We start from the raw sequence: 25,260 nt of genomic DNA, 5'->3' as shown, positions 1-25,260 counted from the left end.
GCAGGGAAGCATCTTCTGGGAGATGACAGAAAGAATAAAAAGCAGGAACTGGCAAGGACAGCCTGTTCAGCGCTAAGGCACAGAAGACAACCAGCCCCAGTGCCTCCGCTCCAGGCTCTCGCAGGATGAGCCCCAGGAGGGAGGTGTGCGCTGGGAAGCGGCCAGTTCCCCATGTCCTTCCCGAGAAATGCATTTCTCACCCTCACACGTGCATTTTGGTACCCAAGTCAATCCCCACTCCCCCTCAGCAGAGCCTTTGCCAGCAGCCATTTTTCCTGGGTTTTTTCCAAATGCTTATCCAGAGCTTCCCATCCTCACTCCCTCATGACAATAACTGCCGTTCTATTTTTGCTTGAGATCTGAAATGGTGCAAGAGAGAAACGAGTGGGTTTTTTCAGGTTTCAGGAAGATGGGCTCCTCTGCCTGCGTGGGCAGCCGATCCTTTGCTGGGGGAGAGGGGATGCGCTTGCCCTGTGCACAAAGCTCTTGGAAAGGGAATGGGGCAGGGTATAAGTGCCGGGACCGCTGCTGGCAGCCTGGTGAGAGTTACCGCTGGGCTCGGAGGATTTCTGCCTTCCCAACAAGGCGGCCGGCGTGAAGAATGCAAGTGACGCAGCAGCATCCTGCCAGGAGAGAGGGAAAAAAGAAAAAAAAAAAAAAAAGAAAAAGTTTTTTAAAAAAAACACTAAAGTTCTTTGGATGAGGTTCAGGATGACTACACTTTTACTGTAAGCGTTTAGTAACTCTGAGTCGCATAACCCTTCTCTGCCCACTTGGGGCCACGACACACAGATTACAAACTACAAGAAACACTTCACACACATACGCCCGACCGAATCCCCTGTCTGAGGGAGGACAAAAAAACCTTTAACAAATTAAGCTGTGCTTCCCATTTAAGCAGAGCCCAATCGCTATTTATTTAACAATTTTAAAGTGTTATTTTAGCCTTCCTGGTTTGTGTGCGTTGAGAGGCTGTTCCTGGGAGAGAAGCCAAAGTTGATTAGAGCAACCAAGCAGCCAGAGAGGGAGTGAAAAGCAGGGTGGAAGAGCGGAGGAAGGTGCCGGGACAAGGCTTCATTCCGGGGACAGTCGCCGGCAGCCCCCAGCCACGGAGCTGGAGGGAGGCAAGTGGAAAATTGGGGACGGCAATGGTGAGAGAGAGCTGGGTTGGAGAACAGTGCCTGGTCCACCACCGTTCCGTGGTTGCCAGCAGAGGCCCCCTGCTTTCGGCACACCGATGCCTTGCCCCGAGCAAGCATGCCAGGAGATGAGCAGGTGAAAGCAAAGCCACGGCAGACCTGCACGCACAAGCATCCATCCCGGGAGGATGACACAGAGCTCCCTGCAGCGGGGATGCCCAGGCAAGGTGCTGAACCCCCCTGACAGACGGTTTCACGGGAGAACCGAGCAGAGGATGGATAATCCACTTGGGTACAAACGGTGTTTGGTATCCACCTGCTCAGCACACCCTGCGGCACCAAAAGCCCTGGGGACAAATGCGTGGAGGGAAGAACAACAACGTTAAACATCTCCCCGCAGGTACCAGACAACTCCCACTCTGGGATCCTGCATCCTACTCCTCCTGCCATTGCTGTGCTTCCAGGTCAGCCTCCGGGAACGCTTTCTGGAGCAGGCAGGCAGAGGTGAGATGGATGGCAGTGAAGCAGGATGGATGCTGCCCCTAGATGAGCGGCTTTCCTGCCTGGATCAGGGGAAACCCACCCGGCACCCACTGACGATGGGGGCTGTGAAACACGCAGCTTAGACCAGAGCCAGCCTCTTCCACCTCCACACTCCCGAAGTGAGCCTTTTATCGGTTAACACGAGACCCCCTCTTTCACCTGTATCGAAGCACAAAATGCTGCTTTAACCACCAGTTTCCCCTGAAGCTCTTCAACCGTAATGGCTCTTCTTCATCCGCAGTGCAGGCGGAGGGCGATGTGAGAGGGAAACCCAGGGACTCGATTGCACCCAGCTCCTCTCCTCCAACACATCCCTCTGCCCATTAGACATGGGTGGGTGGAAGGAGAGATGCAGACAAGGGGTCTCCCCTGGACCAGGGATGAGCAGGCTCTTCCACGTGGCTTTTCAAGCCCAAGCAGAGAAGAAGAGCACACATGCCAGCGGGAGCCCTGCTAAAATATGCTGAGAATAATGATTTAGGGGTGCAAATCCACAGAAGGAGGGAGCCAAAATGCACCAAAAGGTTAGAGGACCCAAGGACAACCCCTAACACTTGCAAGAGCCGGGCAAAAGGGCTGCGTGCTGCCAGAGACTTCAGCAGACACAGCCACCAGGACTACCCCCATGGACTCATTAACACAAGCACACACGGTGGTGTGCCAGGGCGTCACGACCCCGTCCTCCACAGACGTTCCCAAGCGAGGTTCCCACGTGAGCCCCGGGAGCAGGACTCACGGCCGTGACGGTGCATTAGGCAGAGCAAGGTTCAGCGCAGACCCGGAGCCGGTGCTGCCCCAAGGCGCCCTGGCCGACCCCACGCAAGCAGAGCTGTTTGCCAGAAGTCTCGGTCGCTGCAGCTCTGCAGGGGGAGTTTCTCCTTCCCATGCTGGCCAGGCATAGCCTGTGACCCAACCCAACCCAGAAGCCTCAGAGCTCCTGCTAGTGCCATTTTATTTATTTTATTTTATTTTATTTATTTTTAATATGACATATATTATTGCACAGAGAAACACCTGGAAAATGCAGGGCAAGGGCGATGCTAGCAAATAGCACGCCCGTGCATGAAAAGTGACCAGCGGGATCCAGGCTCCCCGCAGCAGCTCTGCAAGGAGTGAGCCTGCCCCATATCTCAAGGCCAGTGCACTTCCCTCCAGCACCCCATCACCACCTCGGAGCCGGGCTCAGCACCCGCCGGGTGCTTATTCTCCCTTTGCTCTCATTTTGGGGAAGTAACAGAGCACTGAGGAAGGTAACAGGTGGGAAAAGGAGCAGAAGGCAATCCTGCTCCAAAATCCATCACGCCGCTGGGGAAGCGAGCAGCCAAAGGAAAGCGAGAAGAAGCAAACTGAGAAGAGACACAGCAAGCCCACAGACATTATTCTGCACGCTCCAGAAGTGCACACTTGGAAGGAGCCATGGAAAAAAAAAAGCTCACCCCCAATGCTCGAGGCTCACCCTGCTCCTTCTGAGCATTCAAGAAAATAAAGATCTTCAGCATCACCCAAACCACCCACTGTATTTTGCAGAAGATGGGTTTTCCGTGTGCCCAAAGGCTTGTCCCTGAGATGCTCCTACAACTTGACTGACCGTACTGAAGAGCTCTGAAGCTCCACTATCAGTTGTCCTGCCACACCAGCGCTGCCACAAGCTTACCATCCAGCAAACTTCATTTGGTGGTCACTCCTTTTGATATTAGGTGGTGTGTAGGAACTGCCTGGGGATTTGACTTCTTCCCAGTGTAAGCCCCAGCCTGTTAGCCTTGAAAAGGCACTGAACAGCAAATGGCTCATTCTCTTCTTCACTTTCTCTGTATCCTTTTTGAGACAAATTACCATGCTGTTTTTATTTTTTACGCAACCTAGATCAACACAAGTCAGAATCAGTGCCAGCATGTCACAAGCAAGCATAGCAAGTATTTATGTGGTTTTTTTCAGGGGGATTTTAGCATCAACTAAGCTAGAACTGAAGCCTGGATCTTCCTAGCAAGGCTCACATCTACATCCTCCAAGACAGCAGGCACAGACGCGGTGCTCTGCGCTGTGCAGGGATGCAGCAAGGCAAGGGAACCCTGCAAACCACTGTGGAAAGCTCTGCAGCCTACAAAAAAAGATCAGGCGTATCCAGTAGGTCTGCCTATCTATGATCTTCCTCTTCAAGGCACTTTTATATCCTCCTGTGATTTTAAAACCCAGCACACGCTGTTTCAGCTTTGATGCTATGCGTTCTCATTATCAACCAACCAATACCAGAATATCCTTTCTTCTTGCAGTAAAACCCCTCTTTTCCCTAGGGGGTACAGCTGGTAGGACAGAACAGACCAGGCATTTAGCATTTAATCATAAGCGTAAGTATCAGCTTGAATCATCTAGGCTTGCATGGCTCCAGAACATTCCCACCGGCTGCAAACACCAGCCGAGTAACATCACCGTCAGACGGCAGTTGCAGGGGTATTTGGGTTAGCATCTGCAGGGGAGGAAATCATCAGCTTGCATCACTGCACAGAGTGACCAATTTGTGGTCAACCAAACTACTCCCAGGGGCCGAAAAACCAAGTGCAACGCAGTAACGTCGGAAATTTGGATTCAGAACATCAGGAGGTGTTGGGACGCTCGGCCTCAGCAGGACCGACAGGGGCAGAAGCCATGCCAAAATCTGGATGCAAGGACCGCAGAAACGCTGGGCCAGAAGGGACATCAAACAGCCGCCCAGCCCTGAACCCTCTCGTTGGCTTGTTTGTCTTCGTGCCGCTCTCCAAGGCAACACCGGCGCAGCTCTGCCAAGAAGGAAGCAGGACTCGACTGCAGTTCCCAGCGACAAGCACCGTTCGCCCCACCATCCGGGAAGGGTTGCTGTGCTGCTAACAAAGCGGTTTCTAATGCTTCTTGGGCCAGCTCCAGCATCACTCATTTTCCTTCACCACCACCACCAGGAGCTGGAACCTATGCTTTGAGAAATGCCAGCTTACCCCGCGGCTACCAGGCACGACGGAGATGATGCTGTGGAAGACAACGTCCAGAGAAGCACTTCCCTGTACGCGATTTTCTTCTGGTCCTGTCCTCAGACCTGGAGAGACATTGGGTGCTGCACTCCTCACACCACCTTCCTGGAGGTCTCAAACCTGCTGTGTTCCCTTCACGTCTCAACTCTACCAGGTGCTCAACCACGTCTCTTCTCCCTGCTCTCCTTCCCTCCTCCTGCGTGCCATCTGTTGTCCAGGCAAGACTGTGTAGCCATACTTTGAAATAATTCTGGGGAGATTTTTCAGCTTTTTCTATACTAACAACAGTTCCTTGTCCCAGCTTACGGTGTGGACATATAGGTTGTGGCTACACAACTGACCACACGATGAGCCGCAGTACAGCCAGCACCAGGAGAGCAGAGATACCTGGCTCCAAAATTACTGCTGAAGGCAGCATCCTATCAAACCATGGCCTGACACCTGTGGGTTGTTTGGTGGGGTTTTTTTCCCTAGGTTTAACATACACAAACCTTCCAGCTATTCCTCCTAAGTAAAGTTTCCCAAACAGAAGCTTCACCTTCCGAAGCCACCTGCTTTCATATTAAAAATACAAGGGCTAAGTAAGACTGGACACTGTTATTTAAACAAGGTTTTATATGACAACTGAGATTGAATTATTACCTTTGCCATTTTTCTGTGGGTTATTCAAGATCTGCCTTTCTTGTAACACCATCTGACTGTAGATTCACAACCAGCTTGTGATTCACTGCAGCTCCTGGATCCTTTTCTGCAGTGAACCTGTTACTGCTCATTTTGGGTACGTACATCCAACTTCCAAGGTCACTGTTTTGCACTTGTCTTTATTGCATTTCTTTTTCTTGTCTTCAAACCACTCCTGCAGCTCATTACGACAACTGTAAGAGAAGATGCTATCACCTAAAGTACCTGCAGCGTCTCTGGGTGCATTTTACCTTCTGTATCGTCTGCAGTCTACCATCTAATCTGCTACTGACCCTCAAAATGCCTTCCTGGTCCAACAGTGAACAATTTCTTTTAGTGCCTTAAGTACCCACTTACGATGATTTCATCTTCAGCACATTTCCCGAGTTTGTTTATCGAGCTGTCGGGATTTCCTCAAGAACTACTCGACTGCTTTCAGCACTTTTTTTGGTAAAGTCACTAAAATACCAGACTTGGTAGGAGTTTGCCTAGTAGTTCTACAAGCCCTCCATCCTTCAGGAGAACTTGCTACACCAGAAGGTATCACAGTTAAGAGCTGGCAACTCAGACGCTACAAGTTCTGCAGTTGCTTGAAACTTTCTTTAAAGTCAGATCAAGCAGATCATCCATTCCACATTCAGGATCAGCATCACCGTTTTTCTTCAAGTCTCACCTACCCAGCTGTCTCTCTGTTGCTGTTTCCCTTGGCTGAGCTTGGACTTCAGGGCTTCAGGAGTTTACAAAGAAAAGCTCACACCCAAAGGGTTAAGACTTGTTTTTTCATGATCTTTAAATCATAAATATGATTTCCACTTGAAAAGGGAACACTTCATTTAACAGATGCAGTGGCTCTGAAGGGTAATGCAGGGCTTTGAAGGAAATTAAAAAAAAAGGAAGCAAGAGGAGAAAGCAAAAAAACACTTCCAGAAAGTTTTCCGAAGGAAATGAGTAACCACTTGTTATTAAATGATAAATCACAGTCCTCAGGAAGTGGCATTGTCTGTGGTCTATTTTTAATGAGAAAACACCCCTGTCACTGGCACAAGGGCTGAACATACTGATGGGATGCATCTGTGGACAGCAGGAGCGTTCACTGGGAGCCATCATCTCATTGCTGCCATTCCCATCACTTATCAGCAACCGAAACAGCACAAAAAGAACGTGGCTTAGGGGAAAAAAAAATGCACCCAGGACAACAAACAAGGGCTACTGTTTTCCATTGAGGGAGGACAGGGGGAAACACTAGAGACCAAGCAGAAGAACCAGATCCCGTGCGTAGTCCTAGGCTTTGCTTTTGTTTTCCATGTGTGAGGGATGCACGTGAGGCACCGGGAAGCAAATCTGTGCTGACCCCCCTGTCCCCATAGGGGTTTAGGTGGCCTCCCACGTGCCCTAGCATCCTCTGTGTCCCCAAGATGGGGACACATTGGGCACAGTAAACCCCTCGGCCTCCTTTCCCTGGGGTCTGCCACCAAGACGGGGCTTTCTAGAGAAGCACCTGATGCTGCAGCTCTGCTGCTGATGAGCACTTCAAAGGTGTAATTAGCCTCATTTTGTGCTGATAAATGAGTCCCAGATTCCTGTGGCAAAGTGTCTCGCTGACTGCGAATAAGCACACAGTGTCAAAGGAAGGGAAGCAAAAGTCAGCAGAGCTAGCTGGAGGCACAGCTACAGGCAGAGCCTCAAAACCAAACCAGAGGGACCACAAGCTCTCAGAGACCCCACCATCATGCAGCAAGCCTCCTGGCACACCGGTGAGGGGACCATTTTTGGCACCTTGCACCAAGCCCAACCGGCTCCGAAGCCCCAACCACGCATTGCCGAGCCTGAGCCACAGGGTTCAGCTGTAGACCCACGTCCTCCACATGCTCAAGCCAACTCCAATGCAAAACCACACACCCACCCACCCCAAACTTTCCAAAGTGCAACCAGGAACGAGCAGGAACCTACGACCGACTTGCTGAAATACAACGCGATAGGCCTAATTTTACTCTGAGGGTGACCAAGCGCTGGCACAGCTTGCCCAGGGAGGTTGTGGAGTCCCCATCCATGGACATATTCCAAAGCCAACTGGACGTGGTCCTGGGCAACCGGCTGTAGGTAGCCCTGCTTGGGCTGGGAGGTTGGCCCAGATGACCTCCAGAGGCTGACCCTTCCAGCTTCAACCATCCTGTGATTCTGTAACTGCAAAGACATACTGCATGGCAATCCTGCACATTAAATTAGCTTTTACTGACCTGGTGCAAAAGAGACTGTAATTATTCAACTTCTCAACTATTTCTGACATTCTTTCCATAGATGAGGTTTAAGCCTTTTTTTTTTCCCCCTTCCTTTTAATAGGAATGCAACCCCACAGTTTGCAGGAGATTATATAACACACACACACATCACTCTTCCAAAACAGCGTCTGAAAGCGCTTGTTTGACGATATTTTTTTTTTTTTTTCCTCTCACCCATAAACCACCACCCTGCTGGTCTCATTCATTGTGCGGCATTTTGCAACGAAGCGTAAAAACGGTATTAATCATAGCTCTGAAAAAACACAAACTTCTTCTCTGAGGTTTGAAGTAAGCATTTGGAAGGAAAACTTCCAGGAGCCAGAGGGACTGACAGGGCTGGAGACTAAAGTCCTTCTTTTCAAAGGCCAAGTGTATCCCAATATATCCCTTGGACAGTTGCCCCAAGCCAAAGTTATAATACTTTATTCTTCACTTCAAGTAGCAAGAAGGAGATTTGGTACAAAATCAGGACAAATACCCAAAGTGAATGGGGACGTTTAGTGGGCAAACATGTCATAAATCTAACGGGAGGCTTGAGCTCTAACTACAGCTTTGGTGAGGATCAATATCTGAAGCCTCAGCTGCCTCTCACCTCCAGGAGATACTGCAGGGATTGGGGCCAAAATGACCAGGTAAGGGCACCCATCCCTCACAGGCAGCACCCAAGCATCCCAGACCGAGCGCTGGCACGCACCCATGGCAGAGTGTTGCTTCAGTAACCGGCAAAAACACAGATCTGCAAAGGCTATGCCAAAAAATAAAAATAATTATCTTCTTTATGTTTTCTGGCCAAACACCATGGGAGAAAATTACCTTCTACATAAATCAAGCTCTTTGTCCACCTCCACAGATTTAGAGCTTCTCCTGGACACAAGGAGGGGCTTCTGTCAAAGACGGAATTGGGACAAAGCATGAGGCTCTTTTCTACGTTAGATGCTTTAGCAGGGATTTGCCAAAGGCTTTGGAATCCCTCTGCTTCAGAGGTAAAACATTAATAATTTAAACCCCTCCTTTTAAATTAGGAAGGGCACTAAAAGAAACTATTGAAAGAGAAAAACCATCAAGCTTGCCACCACCTCCAACTCAAACACTGACATTTTCTCTCAAACCCCAAAAGTGGTTTCAATGAGCTAGCAAACAAGGAATTTATCTTTTTCTTACCCATCCTTCCCCCCGCATTTGCTCCTCTGCCATTAATCTTCCAGGGAAAGCAGTCGACCACAGGGAGAGGGTACGCCGAGCACCCAGGTACAGAAAGCCCCAGGACACTGCAACCAGGGGCAAGGGTGCTGCGAGCAGTTGCAAAGCATCTCACAGGGCACGCCAAATATTTTGGGTTTATTGTTAGAGAAGAGGAGAGGAGAGGAGAGGAGAGGAGAGGAGAGGAGAAAACAGTTCAGTTGGAAGGGACCTACAACCATGATCTAGTCCAACTGCAAGCAATTTGTATTAGAAGAGCAAAGGGGGAGAAAGAAAATAATCAATGATTTATCTTTTTTCTTCTTTTTAATCAATAAACCCAGACTCTTGTGAACGATGAAGTTCCCTGCTTATTCAAAGCACGTGTGCCTCTGCCTGTGTCAGCTACTGATACCATTTCTTATCAGCACGTTTCATTCTTTTCCATTCTTGCAAGAGCCCTGCAAAGTAAAAAAAAGGATATTATCTTCATATTTGAGAGGCAAAAAAGGCTGACAGGGATAGGTCTTCCTCGCTATCGAGGCTTTTCCAAGAGCAGGAACAATGTGACAGCCCAAGATTCAGAGCTGTCTACACAAGCGCCGCCAGGGACCGCAGCTCCTTGGTCAGCAACCAGCCCAGCCAGCCCGGGCACAAGCCACTGTCCTGGTGTCGAGGTGGCCAGGTAAAAGCACACACTCAGAGACACATCCCCCTCTTCCATACAGGTGTATGTACTTCAGATGACCAGTCCAAATTTGCAAAGAAAGATGCATAGAGCCAGGGAACATCATCCACTTACTCCAGACCGTGACTCCTCTCGGGCAGCCAGCTCAACCAGCCAAAGTGAAGAAGACCTTTGCATTGACTTGAATGCCCAAGGCAGCCATGTAAACCCTGGAAGAGTGCAACCTCATGTCTCTGCAAAGGATGCTTAAATACATCCTTTTCTTCAGGAAAAATAAAGAGGAGGAATAGCTATCCAAAACCTATGTGCCAGCCGATCTGGTGACTGAGTGCCACCCTCCGATAGCTTTTTTAGACAGTCATGAACTTTATTTTGCCTCCTGCTCCCAGCAGCTCCTAAACAGTGCGAGCTAAATATTTATACAAGAGTCACTGTTTGTTTAAGTTTCAATCCATACTCGCTGAGGTCCAATTTGCCCAGATCCCGAAATGACAACTGATTACAGAAGAGTCTAAAAACACGGCAGAGGGGACCCTGATGCTTACCAGACCTTTCATCTGGACACTTTCTCCAGCGGTTGTTTTGCGGCACCTTTCCCAGCTTCTTTCAAAAGAAGAGGAGCCCCAGCTCCCGCCAGCCAAGGTCCACCTTTCATCAGATGCTTTGGCACAGCTCTGCTCAATGCCACAGAGCCCCAGGTTTTGGGGAGCCCCTGGCATGCTCCAAAGCCCGCTCCTCCCCAACTCGCAGCGAGGCGGCTAGATTGCTTCTGGAAACGCAACCGAAGCACTTGAGCTGCTTCACAGCACGCACCAAGGCAGGGTGCAAACAACTCCGAGCGTCCAAGTCCGTACAACCAACCTGCCGCAGGTGGGGCGCAGCACGGCGCTGCTCCGGCTCAACAAGTCCTACCCTGACCTGTCCCTTCTGTCTCTCCCGGAGTCAGCAACAGCTTTTCCAATTTACCGTAGTGCCCACTCCAATGGCACAGCAAGGTCCTCCCATACCTTACAGAACAACTGAGGACACCCAAACTTTTTGGCTAACGGGACAACCTGTCAGAAGTTGATGAGACACCTGTATGTGCCGACACGCTTCTGCTATAAGCTAGTCAAGTCCAGCAAGTCACGCGGCAGAGGAGGACAGCACCTTCTTGCACGTGGTGTTAACACGGCGTCACGGGTAGGCCAAGAAAAAAAATTAGACTGTGCTTCAGACATGGCGATTTCAATTTATTCATCCCATAAAGTCACATGTGGGCCCAGTTAAACACTCCTGGAGTCCTTCACTTGGGGTATGACTGGGGACTCATCACCATGAAGATACACACAAGAGGCAAGGCTATCAAGCAGGGATAGTGCTATGCCAACACATCCCAAAGGAGCATCTCACCCTGTAGATGTTCAGCGTCCAGCTTTGCAAGCTGCCAGAGGAACATCAGAGGCAGGGAAACACCATCCAACCAAACACACTTCTCAGCATCTTTCAATCACCACCCAAGGCTGGTAATTCCCTTTGTTTTTATGGTTTCACACAAAAGTTCCTGCGTGAGGAACTGAACAGAAGATGCCTATTCACCTCAGATAGGTGAGAGGTTGGGATGTCTTTGTCCAAGTTCAGCTACTTCAAACCCAGCACCTGATTTGAACGGCCTCTTGGCTGAGTGCGCGTTGCTGAAGAACTCAAAACCCTCGCTGACAGCCATCGCTGTGCTCATCCCATCGAGAGAAACTCTTTATCAGCGCTGAAGCAAGGTAGGACGCAGCAGCATTGCTCTGTCTTGGGGTTCTCCGGGAGATAACAGGACCTGTTCTCCTCTGCACACGGTGTTTCAAAGGCATTTCGCCCCAACAAAATGGAAAATGCGGGGTCGAGCAAGAGGATGACTTTTGTCATCAGGATCTCAAGGTCAGGTTGGAACACTGCCGTCATCGGGAATCTCAATATCCAGCGTGAAGGCCCTTGCATGGATGAAGAACCCACCCGAGCAAATGGCTGTGCAATGCCATGCGTGCACACACTACCCGCACGCTTCCTCACACACATTTTCTATCCGGGCATGCCTATGCACACACAGGAAAGCACCTGATGAAGTTTTATGGATGTGCTCATATGTACATGCACATGAATATGCATGAGTACACAGGTCCACCACAAGCAAGCCATGCTTGCAGATGAGATTAAAGGGGAGACTGCAACATGGAAGCTGGAAATAATGACGAGCACTTTCATCAGTAAAACCCCAATTACCCAGCCTGCACACAGCCTCTAATCTCTATGGAGCAAGTAAAGCTACTTATTACAGAGATGCCTTTACTGTGATCTGACTTTTAGAGAAAGAAGAGGAGCTGCCCTGGCTTTCCCGTGTTTTATGTCTCCAGGTCTCGGAGGTGGGACCCGTTATTCGAAGCGCACGTCTCGCCACGCACATCAACGCAGCTGTGTGTCCACTGGAGCCAGCCGTGACCAGGAGATTGAAGACACAAGCCTACGACCAAGGAGCCTTCGAAACCACAGCTGGTGTCCTCCAGCATCATCCACACCGTTGAGCACCATGGGGTTGGCTTTACTGATGCTTCATGGGAGACAGACATAGATGCTCCATGGAAGAAAGCAAAATTTTACTGGGGCACAGAAGAGAGACACTCTTCTATTTTATTTCACCGGGTCCTAAAAAGGAAAAATAAAGAAGAAATACAGCCCCCCCCCCCCCTTTCCCCTTTTACATAAATATTGGATCTGAGCGCTTTCTGCTCTTAAGAAGTTAAAAATAGGAAATAATATCAAGTCTACATGCTGCATCTTTTATCAAAGCCTTTTATGAACATCAAAACCAGCTCTTCTGCGTTCTTTTATATTTTCCTGCTGTCACTCACAATTCATAAAAGAGGACTACAGAGATACAAAGGGTGAAGCACTTCCCAGCACTGTCACAGGGAGCCAGGGACAAAAAACAGCTTTTCCTCAAAGCTCTAAAATCTAAGAGCAATTTTATGATATAATGTCACTTTTAGCACAAGAGATGAATAATAGATATTGAAAATATAATAATACTTTCACAAGTAAACAATGCTTTGCAGTGTCAAAGCTTTTCAGCAGCACTGTCAAGCCTTTGCAGAAGGATCGACAGTGCAATCACCGTAACACCACCGGGAAGAAAACACTGCGAGAATAAACACGTGTTTAACCGAAAGGCAGGGTCTCTCTGGCCAAACTCCATCTGTGTTCTCTAGAGACACAAATCCAGATCCCCTCTATAAAAAAAGGGAGGTATGGAGATTAACAAGGTGAACCAGAAACTCTTTTACACATAAACTTGACTTTGAGACCTGCGATAAATCCAAACCTCCTCCCCATCTGTACAATGTGTGGGCTTACGCTCACCTCTATTCAAGAGATATGAGCATTAATTAACTCCAACATCAAAAAAAAACCCCACATTTGAAAGACGGTAGCTGCTAGAATATTCATGACTGTTCCCCAGCCTGTTTATATGGAGCAAATCCCCCATGCAAACCATGGCTAACCCGAGAGCACTGTTTAGCTGTTCAGCATCTTTTCCACAGAAGGCAAATTCCATAACTTGTGGTCACTATTATTTTTTTCCTGCCTTGCACAGTAAGAGTTAGGAATTCGAAGGGAGGAAGTGATAAAGCCATGATAAAAAAAAATTCCAGTGAACTTTCAGCATTATCCTAACCAAAAAAGAATTTCCTCCTTAGTCATCCACAGGCAGGACAAGCCCAGCTCCTCCGTGAATTACAGAAGAGCAGTGAAAAAATGCTTATCTGGAGATTACTTCTCTTCCTAATACCTCGGTATTTAATTTTTAAGCAGGGCAAAGGTCAAATGAAAACCACCTGATGCTGATGTAAATGCAGCCCTGGATAAAACCGCACAGGGACCCCAGCAGAAAGAGCTGCTCCTTGCAAAAAGCTTAATAAAAACCAAGCGATGATGCCAGCGCGGAGGGTGATGGCACTTCAGCATCCATTTGCCACAAGGATGCTGCCAGCTGGCGGGAGGGCACTTCCACGCTGTGGAGGTGGCCGAGCCAAAAGGTGAAAAAAGCCCCCGTAGCCCGCAGGGAGCCAGGGCAGCACGGGGGTCCCAGCATCACTCAGCACCCTCGTGAATGCCCCCAGTGCTCCCCTTTGGCCAGGCAAACTGGAGTGTTGAGCCCGGGCTAGAACCAGAGCTCCCAGCTGGACGGTGGGCAGGGGTCCACCTTCCAGAAGTACCAGGGCTGGGATGCATCTGTGCCTCTTCCCCAAACTTGTCTACGATAACCTATATAAAAATATATACGTCTTTTATTGCACGGCAGCAGAGCACATGCTCAGGTCCCCTTCTTGCTGCTGGAGCCTCAGGTTTCTAATTTGACCTCCTGGCTTTGACACTGCAAAGGTAAAAAGGAGGCGATGCAACGATGGTTTCCTGCAAAAGCAGAGCTGGCAAAACCACAGGATCCCCAAAACATTGCCAGGGAAAAAACAGGATGGGTGGCGAGATTTGCTTCCAGCTCCAGAAACACCCTCAGAATAAAAAACTGCCCAAAACAGTATTTTGTATGCCTGAACTGGGCTCTATGCCGCAGGACCAGAAGACTGGTGGCAGGCTGGCCCCGTGGCAGCCGTTCCTGCCTGGCAGTTTTTCTGCTGGCCGAAATCAGCAACCAGACCAGCTTGGAGATGATTAAAACTTAATTACGAACTCTTCAGATCATGTCCCGTTCACGGCTTTGGGACGGCGCAAATCCTGCCACCTTCACCAACGGCCCCTCCAAGGGCCTCTCGCAGACTTGGGATGCCAGCCAGCTTTGGAGGCTTTACATTTTCGTGGCATGAGACAAAATTCACCACGAGTTCCTCAATATTAATCCACATAATGCTGCTCAGCAGATGGGAGCCCAAGAAAACAGCCTGTCAACACCTTCAGCTCTGCAGAGCCTCTCAAAGCAATGCAAAGGATTCGGGAGCCGAGCAGATACTCTTGCTTTGCTGGCTTTAGCAGTGGTATGTCTTGTGATAGTTCACTGCTTCTTTGCAACCTGAAGCAACACAGTAAGTCAGCAGACAGTTAAGTATTTACTGCACATAGTAAGTCAGCACCTCCAGATGCAGGCGCTCACGGAAACAGCAAAGATCACACTTTAAGATCTTTATTCTGAAAGTAAGCGCCGAGCAACATCTTGAAGCGATAAATAGAGGACCATTCAACACACACTAGCAAGATTATTCCAGACCTTTAAAAATATATAAGTATTTATTTACTTACAGAAATATATAGAAATATGGTCTTGTGTATCCCCAGTTAGATGCCCTGTAATGAGGGCACGAAGTTCGGGCACAAATGGCACGTGCTGAGATGCTGTTAGCGAGCACCCCAAGAGAGGGACAGACCCTAAGGAGCAAAAATGCATGCTGCAAAAGGGGTTGAAGGTTTTAGCGTAACCTAAGAACTGAGATCCACAATTAATTTGCTTTGCTCGGGTTGGCTCCCACCAGTGCCTGGCGACCAAAAGCCAGCGTCCTCCAAACCATGGTCCTGGGTCAACAGCAGCAGGATGAGCACAGGTCTATCAGCATCCCTCGCTCTGGGCACACTCCTCCAAACCCCCCCCCCCCCCAGGCAGGACAGGGAAAGAAAGATCGAAGCAAAATTTCAGCATCAGTGGCTTCAGCATTTTCCCCAAGCAGAGGAAGAAGCAAATCCAAAGATTCAGCTGTAAATATTTTAAAAGTGGCAAATGGACTTTTGGCAGCCAAGATACGAATCTTTAAAAGCACTTACTTGCATTTGCTGCCCCCAGCCCTTGCAAATCCAGCCTGCTGAAGTGGTAAGGTAGGTTGCCCACAAACCGAAAGCTGAAACTAGTTTCAGCCCCAATTCCAGAGAATTGGGAGTAATTTTAGAAGCAGGAAACCATCAAGCAAGAGACAGCCTCTGTAGATTAAATCCTCTTCCTTTGCCAGGCTTCAATACATTTGACTCACAAAACCATAAAGAAAGTAAAGACTCCCTAAAAAAAGCTTCATTGTCAAATTTATTTTATAGCTTTGAGGTTATTTTTTTTCCCTTAAACCAATAAATACTTGTAATTCCTTTATTTGCTTCCAGCTGGGGAGAGATTTGAAAACTTCTGCAAACCTGCAATTTCAGTGCTTGTCTGTGCTGGGCACTAAAAAATTCCTCTCGGGTGAGAGTGAGAGGGGTTAGTCATGACAAGAACATCCCTGCAATGTGCCAGGGCTGCTTTTCACTGTCATCCAACCATCGTTAATACTGACTTAGCCCATCCATGATTTTTATAACCAGTTGTGCGCTTTTGAAACACACATCCAAATTCATTACCCTCACAAGCAGCCAAACTGAAGCTTTTTGGGTTTCTGTTTTGGTTTGTTTTTGTTTTTTTTAATTAGTAACATGCATCTCTTCATAAACCTACCCCCTAAAGGACATTTTGACCCAACGCTCTGCACCCTGACTGAAAAGCCTGAGAGGCTTTGCTATTTTACCAGCAAACATTTTAAATGCTGATAGAGTTCATCTTTTAACTGGGTTAACTTTTAACCCAGGGATGCACCTGGCAGCCCCTCAGCCCAGATGCTCGTGCTGGCCGAGGGGAAAGCCCTTAAATTACACTCCCTTTGAAGCTGCCCCACGTCTGTGCAGGATGAGACTTGGGCTCTGAACAAAACCCGAGATGACTTTTCTTCCCCGTAAAAGACAGCTGTAAATTTGCAACCGAAACATAGTTCTTCGCCAAGCTCTAGTTCTTGGGCCACCCCCAGGTACCGGCAGGCTCTCAGGTGCCTGCAAGGTTTTATGTGACTCCCTTTGCAAAGGGCAATGCAGAACACAAGATTCGGGGTACACCTACCACGGGTCTTCTCCTTGCCCGGTGTCAGCGCAGAGCCATGCGACGCAGAGAGCAAGCACTGTTGGGGCTGCTCTAGGTTACCCAGGTAATGGGCAGGTTTTGTTCGGTCTCCAAACAGGCATCTCCAGAAGCACCGAAGCGACTGCATGACTGGAGCAGAGCAAATGACACCCCATTTTCTGGGGTGACCTTGAGCACTACTTCTACTCCGCAACTGTAGCCAACACCTCTTCTCATACTTGTGATCCATGAAGAAATCTGTATACAAGCGGTGATGACACCTCTTCTGGCTCTCTAAACAAGAGGAAACCCACAGAACTCCCTTCCATCAAATTATAGAGATGCTCTTCCTAAAAGGTTGAGCAACAAGGGCTAGGAGGAGACCAATAAACACATTTTGCACCTATGCTCCAAGTCTTCTAGAGGTGTTCAGGGTTCTAACTAGGTTTTTCTTTGACTGCAAGGAGGAAAGCCCAAGCTCCTAGTTACATTCAGAAGATAAAGCTCATTCAACTGCAATGCACTGCTGACAAAGGACATTTTCACATCTTACAGGAACAAGCCGAGATCTGGTTTGCAATGACTTTATCAAACAGCTGGCTGCAAAAAAAAGGACTTCAGCTATCAATGGTGTCTGCTTTAATTGTAGACAAAAAGCTCACGCGGCCAGTGATCCTTCTTTCTTAGGTGCCTTAGAAGTTGTTAGGAGCTGGTTAATAAAACACCGGGAATTTCGGTGATGGGAAAGCTGTGTTCTGTATTCCTGAGAGAGAAAAACAGGCTGAACAACTTTCCTGATCAACCCAAACAGTGGGGCTTGCTCACCTGTGAAAGTTAATTCAGGTTAAGGAAGGAAAACTCTTATCTCCGAATGAAAGGCTGAGACCCCAGCCAAAGACACAGCCAAACCCTGGATTTTTAGTCATTTCTTAATTTGGTGCACAGGATCAGAAGGCTCTGAGCAAAGCTCTCGCTGGGGCTGTTCTACGGTGGTACCCACAGGTCTGCTCACCCAGGGCCAGATCCTGCACAGACTGGCAGCGTGCTTCCCTCTGGCTCCACCAGCAGAAGGCCCAGCAGGGCTGGGAAGAGAGCGAGATCCCGGGATGCCCAAGCTGTACAGGAAAGCCCAGCCAGGGGCATCTCAGTGGACGATTCCAGCTCTGCTGCCCAACACGCAGCGACGTACCAAACCTGAGTTGCAAACCAGTAAACGAGAGTGGAGTTTGGCTTGGTGAGCCCCGGTGAATCTCAGCAGGGTTTACTTGGGTTTAGTAAATTGTTCCTGTGTGCTGAAGGACAAAAAAAGCAAGGGGAGAAGAGAAAACTTAAATGCCTCTATACATAACATTATCACCTTTCACATGCGGACCCAAGCAAACAAATAAAATCATTTGCTGACTTCACCAGAGGTACAGATGGAGTCACCGGAGGAGTCAGCTGCAGAATACTGATTTCCTAACTGCCCTTCTTCTCCCTCCTGGCTATCAGAGAAGGCCTTCAGATGTACAGAAGAGGCATCACACAGAAGAAATACGATCATTTTTCAGCGCCTTTTCTACGTCATTTGAGCCGGACTACAACATGCCAAGTGAGCAAAGCAGGAGCACAGTTCAGCTGGGGGAACGCTGAACATCCCAGTCCCAGGGGATGCTTCTGCAGCAGTGCAGCGCACACAGCCCACGCAAGCGATGCCGGCCGTCTCCATCCTCCCCGAGAGGTGGGATCTTGCAGATGCTGCTGGGCTGAGCCTCCAGGCAGTCCTCCTGGAGAAGGTCCTCTCTTGGCACATGACTATGTTGCATGGGGGTTGACCCCTGACCATCCCCACCAACCTGGCACACTGCTGCTTTTCACCCACCGTGTCCAAATCCCCGTGGTTAATTCTAGCCTCTCGTACAGGCACAGCAAGCACTTGACTTTCCTGCTAATTAAAGAACTTTTTTATCCTCAATCTCCGTCTGCTATCTCCATTTGGCCTACGGGTCACAGTCAAATTCAAGAGCGAGGCAACCGATTTTGTTCCCCCCCCTGCACACGCTCTACCCTCCCATTTCCTTCCTTTAATCTGATGTAAAATCGTGCTTACAAAGCAAGAAGATGAAACTTTTAATGCCTCACAAATGCTGATGGGAATGCAGAATAAATGTATAGCAAAGCATTTTCAGCCCCTTCCCTTCAGCACCTCCTCTTTGTATAGTAAAAATAAATAAGCTAAATTCAAAGAGCTAACTTTTCTCTGCCCCGTAGAAGGAGCGATCTGTTCGCCAGCACACGAGCGGATTCAACCCAAACCAGCACAACTGCCAAAAAGGATGATTTTCGCAGCAAGTTGATACCCACAGAGGCTAACACAATGATCCGGTTCTGGTATTACAGAAAATGGAATAAAAGCTTGCCACCTTCACAAAAACATCTAATTCATTGTAAATGACTATAAAAATGCAAATTTGGTTGTTATCACTACAGCTATTGAGTTATCCATGTCTATATTGAATGGGAACGGTTTTAGTTTTAAAATGTAAAGCCATCTCCTTTTTTACAGGATAAGTCATCCTCAAAATGACATTCTTCAGCAGAAATACTGTTAAATTAAGAAGAGGAAAAATGGATTAAACACTCGTGTCATGTCCTTTGAAACCAGACAACGGAGCCCGATAAGCTGATCCACAGGCAGCCGGTGCCGGCTGTGGGTTACAAATACAGCGGGCAGCTGCCCAAGAGTCCGGGGCTATCCAGGAGGAGGAATAAGGAGCAGCAGATACGAGCACCTCCATCCCCCTCCTCAGATGCGAGGCTCCGGTTGGGCATCAAAACCTTCAGGAGAAGCTGAGCCCACCACTCCGCACAAACCAGCCTCTCAAATTGGGTCTGTGTCCTAACGAGGAAAAGCCACCTTCAGAGCATGGCACCAAGGAGTTCAGAAGATCTTACCTCTAGCAGAAGCTAGTAAGGAAAAAAAAAATGGTTGAACTCCTAAAGATCATGAAACCAAACTGGCTAGTGAATGAGAAAACCATCTACATACCTGCTGGACATGAGCGCTGCTGCACTGGAAAAGCTCTGGGAGAAGAAAAAATATCCTTCTGCTGTGTAAAGCAACGGCTCCATCTTGAGAAAATGCAAGGGGAGGTATTCCAGTAAGTGACCAGTTTGCTATAATCCTCAGGACAGAGAGGCTTCCTTCCCAAATGACACAAGGTGACTCAGGAAAAAACAGGGTAAAAAGATGGTAAGAACCTCCAGATGCTTTTATCCGCAGCCAACGTTCTCCAGAGGGTTTTCAGGGTCCATACATCCCATGATCCTAAAAATCCTTGGGAGCTACTGAACGGACCATGCTGCTGGGCTCCTCCAAACGTTACTCTGGACCAGTAGGAAGCGTGGGGCTGGGACCTTCAGAGAGAGGAAAGGGACAGGCCGTTACATGACAGCTCTTACTACGTTGGATGAGGCTTATTCCCATGCAAACTCATGTCTTTTGATTTATCTTTGCACAGTATGAAGTTCTTAGGGGTTTTTTTTTCCTTTTTTCTTTTTTTTTTTTCCAGTTTGCGTGGTTTATTTAAATGAATGTCACACTGAGCGTAGGCACACCATGGGGCCACCACCTTCAGATGCCTCACAGGTGCCAGGTGATGTGAGAGAAGGAGGACAACGAGCCAGTGATTGAAATAAAGCTCTCATCTAACCAACAGATCCTTCCAAAACCCTCTTTTTTTTTTTTTCTTTTTTTTTTTTCTTTTTTTTGTCAGAGGAAAGGAGACAGTTTTCCTCCCCTCTCCCTTTTTCTCACCCATTCTAAACCTAATGAGGCGTTTTCTCCACCAGGGAAGAGAAGGATGGAAAGGGTTGTAAGGTGGCAGGTCAGCAGGACCACTTGCCCTCCTGATTTCAGAGGAGAATGTCCATCCACCGTCAGGAATCCGTGCGAAGGTCTAGCCCAATCCAATCCATCAGCGGGTTCCTACCCCCGACATCTCAGAAACACACAACAACTGAGTACAACAACCCTCTTTGACCTCCTATCAGGCAGAGCCACGCTTCCCACCTCTATATTCAAAGAAAACAAACACATCCCAGCAAAGTGGCTCAAAATACTCAGGGAATTAGTCATAAAGATTCTAGTATTTGATGTGTATAAAACCATCATAATCTGGGGGGGGGGGGGGGGGTTGGTTGGTTTGTTTGTTTGGGTTTTTTTTGTTTTCTGACTTTACTAATTGTGCTGGGAATAGAGTTGCTGGGATTTTTGTTTGTTATTTTAAGATATGAAAACTGTTGCACAAACACAGGCAATTGCCAGGCCCGGAAATAATGCCTAGCAAGCACTGAAAGGAAACTCAAATACCTCTTCGCCCAACACTGCTTTCTAGTTCATCTGTAATAAAAACAGCAGAGAGCAGCTGAGAGCCAAAAGGGGATTTTTTTTCCGCTTTGTTTTAGCTGCAGCAGCACAGGAAGGTGATATCATTGTATAATGTAACCAAGCAAAGGAGTAATGAAAGTGCAAGCAAATAGATCAAATAGCACAGGGTTAAATAAAAGGTGTGATAATCATTTGTTTCACTAATTGTGTCAATAAAGTCCTATCTATCCTCAAACAACAGAAACGCCATCAGATATTAAAAAAAAATGAAGTGAATAATTAGATGTACAAAATCCCATCATTTTTTGCCCAGATGCTCTCTTTAAAGGGTTGATTAGGAGAATCACGTGTTTATTTTAAATAAAATTCCACTGACTTTGATCATGTTTAAATCACCTCGAGTACAAAACCTGCTTTGAATCAAAACTTCTTCCCCCCTAGGGAAAACAACAAAAATTGCCTTCTCTGCAGTAAAGATGCAGCCTTACCACAACCTAAGATAACCTGGATCGCAATGCCACCAGTGGGAATGGACGACACCGTAACCCATGAAAATACTGTGTCATTGCAATAAAACACTGGGGTTGTTAACTACAAAACCCAGGGCAAGTCAGTACAAGGCAACTGGAATTCTGTAGATAGGCTGGCAAACGGAATTGCAGTTGAAGTCTGTTAATTCATGGAAAAAGAACTCTGAATTGCCTTGCCCTTGCTTCTAGGTTTTTTCCAGTGATGGGGAGAGTTAGGGAATGAAATATTCCCTAACCTCCCCCCCATTAAATGAACTGAAGCCGGAGAAGGTCTGACCCAAACCCCCGCGCCGATGAAAACATTTTGGAAAAGGACTCGAATCCCCCAAAATAACTCACATCCCACAAATTACACAGCAAACCTCAGCCACTTTGATGACTATATGACACTCAAAACGCCTGTAAAACCTGTTTCTCTACTGCAAGAACACCTGCCTAAAATCCTTGAGCTAACGGTTTTCTCTATAAACCCATTACCTCTAAAATACGAGCATGCAAACAGAGAGAAATCTCTGCCACCAGAGAAATGAGACGTGCCCCATAGACCCAGCCCCTGGTCCTGCTGTGCCTGGAGCACCAGCAGGGCTTTTTGTCCCAGCTCTACCACGGATGTGTCAACATGTACTTTGCTCGCTTCTCCTGGGAGACGAGCCCAGCGGTCCTCACTGTCCAATGAGCAAAAACATAATTTTCTTGTTTTCTTCCTTTTATTTCTCCCCCCACCTCACATATACCACACCACTTCCATCACTCCCATCATTGCCTTCAAGCCCAGCAGGATGGCAGTAGGACCCAAGGGCTACGGGAGAGCTCAGTCACCACCGTCTTGCACACATTACGTTTTTACATAAGCATATGGGCTTTTCTAGTCAGGTTATAAGGGCTGGGACAACTGATAAATGATTACTGCTAAATGACAACTGACAGGTGATTAATGTTCATTTTAAGCATCTTCCTTCATGGTACGGAGGATCCTCAGCACCTTCCACCTCTGATGTAAGGAGAAGATACTATTTCAGGGCTTCCCAGTTTGGGGTGCGGATGAAGTTCAAACTCTTGTGCACAGGAGAGATGCCTGAAAAGTCAATTTTTCAGTTCCTTGGGCTCTACCCTTAAAATGCACCAGGTCGTTAAGGCTAAGCACTCTGCCTGCTATGAACATCATACCTCCAGCTCCAGCTCACTGCACTCCAGGCTCTCAGCAGCCTGCTGCTTCCCCCTCAAATCAGAGGGTCTTCCTTGCAGACTGCCTGTGAGTACTGCCTGACATCAACAGTTTAGGTTTTGCCCTAAAGAACTCACTGAAGGTCATGCGGTAGGTTGGCAACAAAGCCCTGAAGAACATCCAGATTTTGCAAGTCATGGGCCAGCACTTGAAAAACACAAGTATCCTCCCCACCCCTTGAAAAACACATTCATCCTCCCCATCCGATGATGAGGAATAACTCCGTTACTCATACACAACAAGGGTTCAATCACCCACATGAAAAAAAACCTAGGCGCTGAGCACGCGTCCAGCTCTGAGCAAACAAGGCATCAGCCTCAACGCGGAGAGCAGCTCTCTGAGCCTGTGGCTCCTCTCCAAGGGCAGCAAGAACAAGTCAATGTGAACTGAAGGAAACCAGCAGTGAGCAAAACATGCCCTGCTACGGAGAGCCCCCGAATGATTAACAGCCCCATGAAAAAAGTTGAGAGACTCACTGCTAATTAGTTACAAAATAAGAGAGGGGCAGGGGGGAAGGAAGAAGAATAAGGAGTTCCACCTGTTAGATTTTTACCGTTAGAGTCCCACGTGCAAATGGACTCATTTTAAAAAACAAAGGGTGTTTTCTGTGCCTGTGTTTTTTGTTTTAAGGAAAGGGCTGTTTTTCCACTTCAGCATGTTCATTACAACCCAGCCATGTGAGTTAAGTGCAGTGAGGGACCTGTTAAACCTCATGATCCACTGTAGTAAGCTCCAGCAGTGACTTTATTACGGGCAAGAACGCAGCCAGGGGCATTCACCTCCACTGCTACATCCACCAGGCACCACAGGCAGCGTGCACTCAGTTCACTGACACCGAAACCCCCTCCTAAACACAAGGTGAACATCCCAAAATGGTTTCGTTACATCCCCATGCAGAAGAACATTTCCAGGTGCAGAGAACACTTATTGAAGTCAATGCTACCCAGCAGCGGAAGTAAAAAAAAAAAAAAAAAGAAGAAAAAACCCCAACTTTTCTATTTTTCTGTAAATTCTCGAGCTCATTGTAAGTGAACAGTTGCAGGTGTATTTGCTGAAAGGCAGCAGTTCACTATAGTGGGTATCCCAGCTACCTCAGGGGAATGGTTTTCTCCCAGTTTAGTGAGCCAAAAAGCAGGCTCAGCACCAGTGCCAGTGGAAGGAAGAGGGCAGGATCAAGCCCGGACTGTCCCCTGCAATAACATCCAGCCGGTGAATCAGCTCAAGCCATCTCCAAAACCCCTCCTTGGCTGTTACCTCCCTCTTCTTAGGCATGTAATTTTAAAAGAGCTATAGACTGAACCTGGCATAGCTATGACAGTGGCAAAATCAGGGGTTTTCAGGTCAACAGGACTTGTGTTTTGTATCAGTGAAGAAACACGAACTTGTTTACTGTTCGGAGTCATGGAAGGACACTGGTAACAGTCTCTTCTACCATGTGCCTATAGTATTTACATTCTTGTAACAGAGAAAGAAACAAAACCCTAAAAACAAATTCCGACCCCCCCAAATTGTAAAGGCTGCTGCTCCTTTTCCTCCTCGCTCAGAAACACCGAGTTCTTGGAGTAACCTGACTGCTTTTGAGGGCTTCACAAGCCTGGCCACCAGCCACATCCCAGGCAGTCTCTAGAGCTAGGGCTTTTGCTTCTAAATCAGAAAAAGCAGCTATGGCTGGGACTCATGATTAATGAGGGGAGGGCACTTCACAGATGCTCCACCAGCCTGTGACCAGGTGAAGCCACACGCACACCCAGTTAGCAGTGCAAATCAAGAGGAGACCATTATAGTTTGCTCATTAACCCCCAAGAGCTGGTAAACTTGCAGCAGTCTGAGACACCCTCTAATACAACTCGCTGTTTGTATTACAGAGTATTTTAGGAAAACAAGATGGAGGGAAGAACCATTTATCATGTCCCACCCTACCATTTTTTCATCCTTAAAGTCAATTCCTTCCTGCAAACTCCAACCAAAAGGTGTTTGAAGGACAAGGACAAGCACGGAAGGATTGCCTGGTAGATTGGGAACTCCAACCTATGCTCTGCCCAAAGACGAGTCGCTTGGTACTGCAACATAAAAATGCTTCCAAGAACTACTGACTCTTGTAATAGTTCCACAAGAAAGTGTACTTTTTAAAATGTAAGCCTAGATATTCCATTGAAGGTATCATCACACAAATTCTTCTCCCTCGCATCCATCCAGGACTCTTCACCCACACTCGGTATGGATCTGCCAACTAACCCAAACCAACACCCAAGGGACCAAGGGGCTGTATTTTTACAGCTCAAATTCTCACACAAAATGCAGGTCATGACTACGCTATTTTGTCTTCACAAAATGATTCCAAATGAGGATCACAAGCAGGGATGCTATTATTTAAAACAGTGCTGAGATGCCTTACAATGAACCTGTTCTTCTAACCCTTTTTGTTTTGAAGACAAGAAGCAAAATTTTAAGCAAATGTCCCACAATCTGACACTTTAAGCACCTAATGTCACCTTGGACCATTTTCAAAGTAAGATTTAATAACCTTATGCTCCATCTGCACCAGCTGACATAGTTATACTAAGAGAAGAAAAAAATTTTAAATGTTCCTTAATGGGGAGTAGGAGGAGACACTCTCCTAATAAATGGAAGACTGTTGCACAGAGAAGACCAAAGGAACAAACTGTAAGGTAAATATTAACTAGCATTTTTATAATATTCAGGACAGGATTGTTCCCCAATGTTACAGTATGTGGTAGTACCAAG

The 25,260-nt window shown here is 47.6% G+C and overlaps 1 long non-coding RNA gene across 1 annotated transcript in view; it reads right to left on the bottom strand.

Annotated features, from left to right (window-relative positions):
• LOC126048197 (uncharacterized) overlaps positions 1–25,260 on the bottom strand; it is a 107,482-nt gene that overhangs the window by 46,222 nt on the left and 36,000 nt on the right. Inside the window, exon 2 of the long non-coding RNA XR_007508813.1 lies at positions 19,420–19,787. This is a non-coding gene — a long non-coding RNA (uncharacterized LOC126048197). The remainder of the gene's footprint in view (positions 1–19,419; positions 19,788–25,260) is intronic.

The sequence above is a fragment of the Accipiter gentilis genome, chromosome 2 (assembly GCF_929443795.1).
Source record: "Accipiter gentilis chromosome 2, bAccGen1.1, whole genome shotgun sequence".
NCBI lineage: Eukaryota > Metazoa > Chordata > Aves > Accipitriformes > Accipitridae > Astur > Astur gentilis.
The sequence above is the reverse complement of the archived record's forward strand: the minus strand, read 5'-3'. Positions and strand labels throughout refer to the sequence as shown.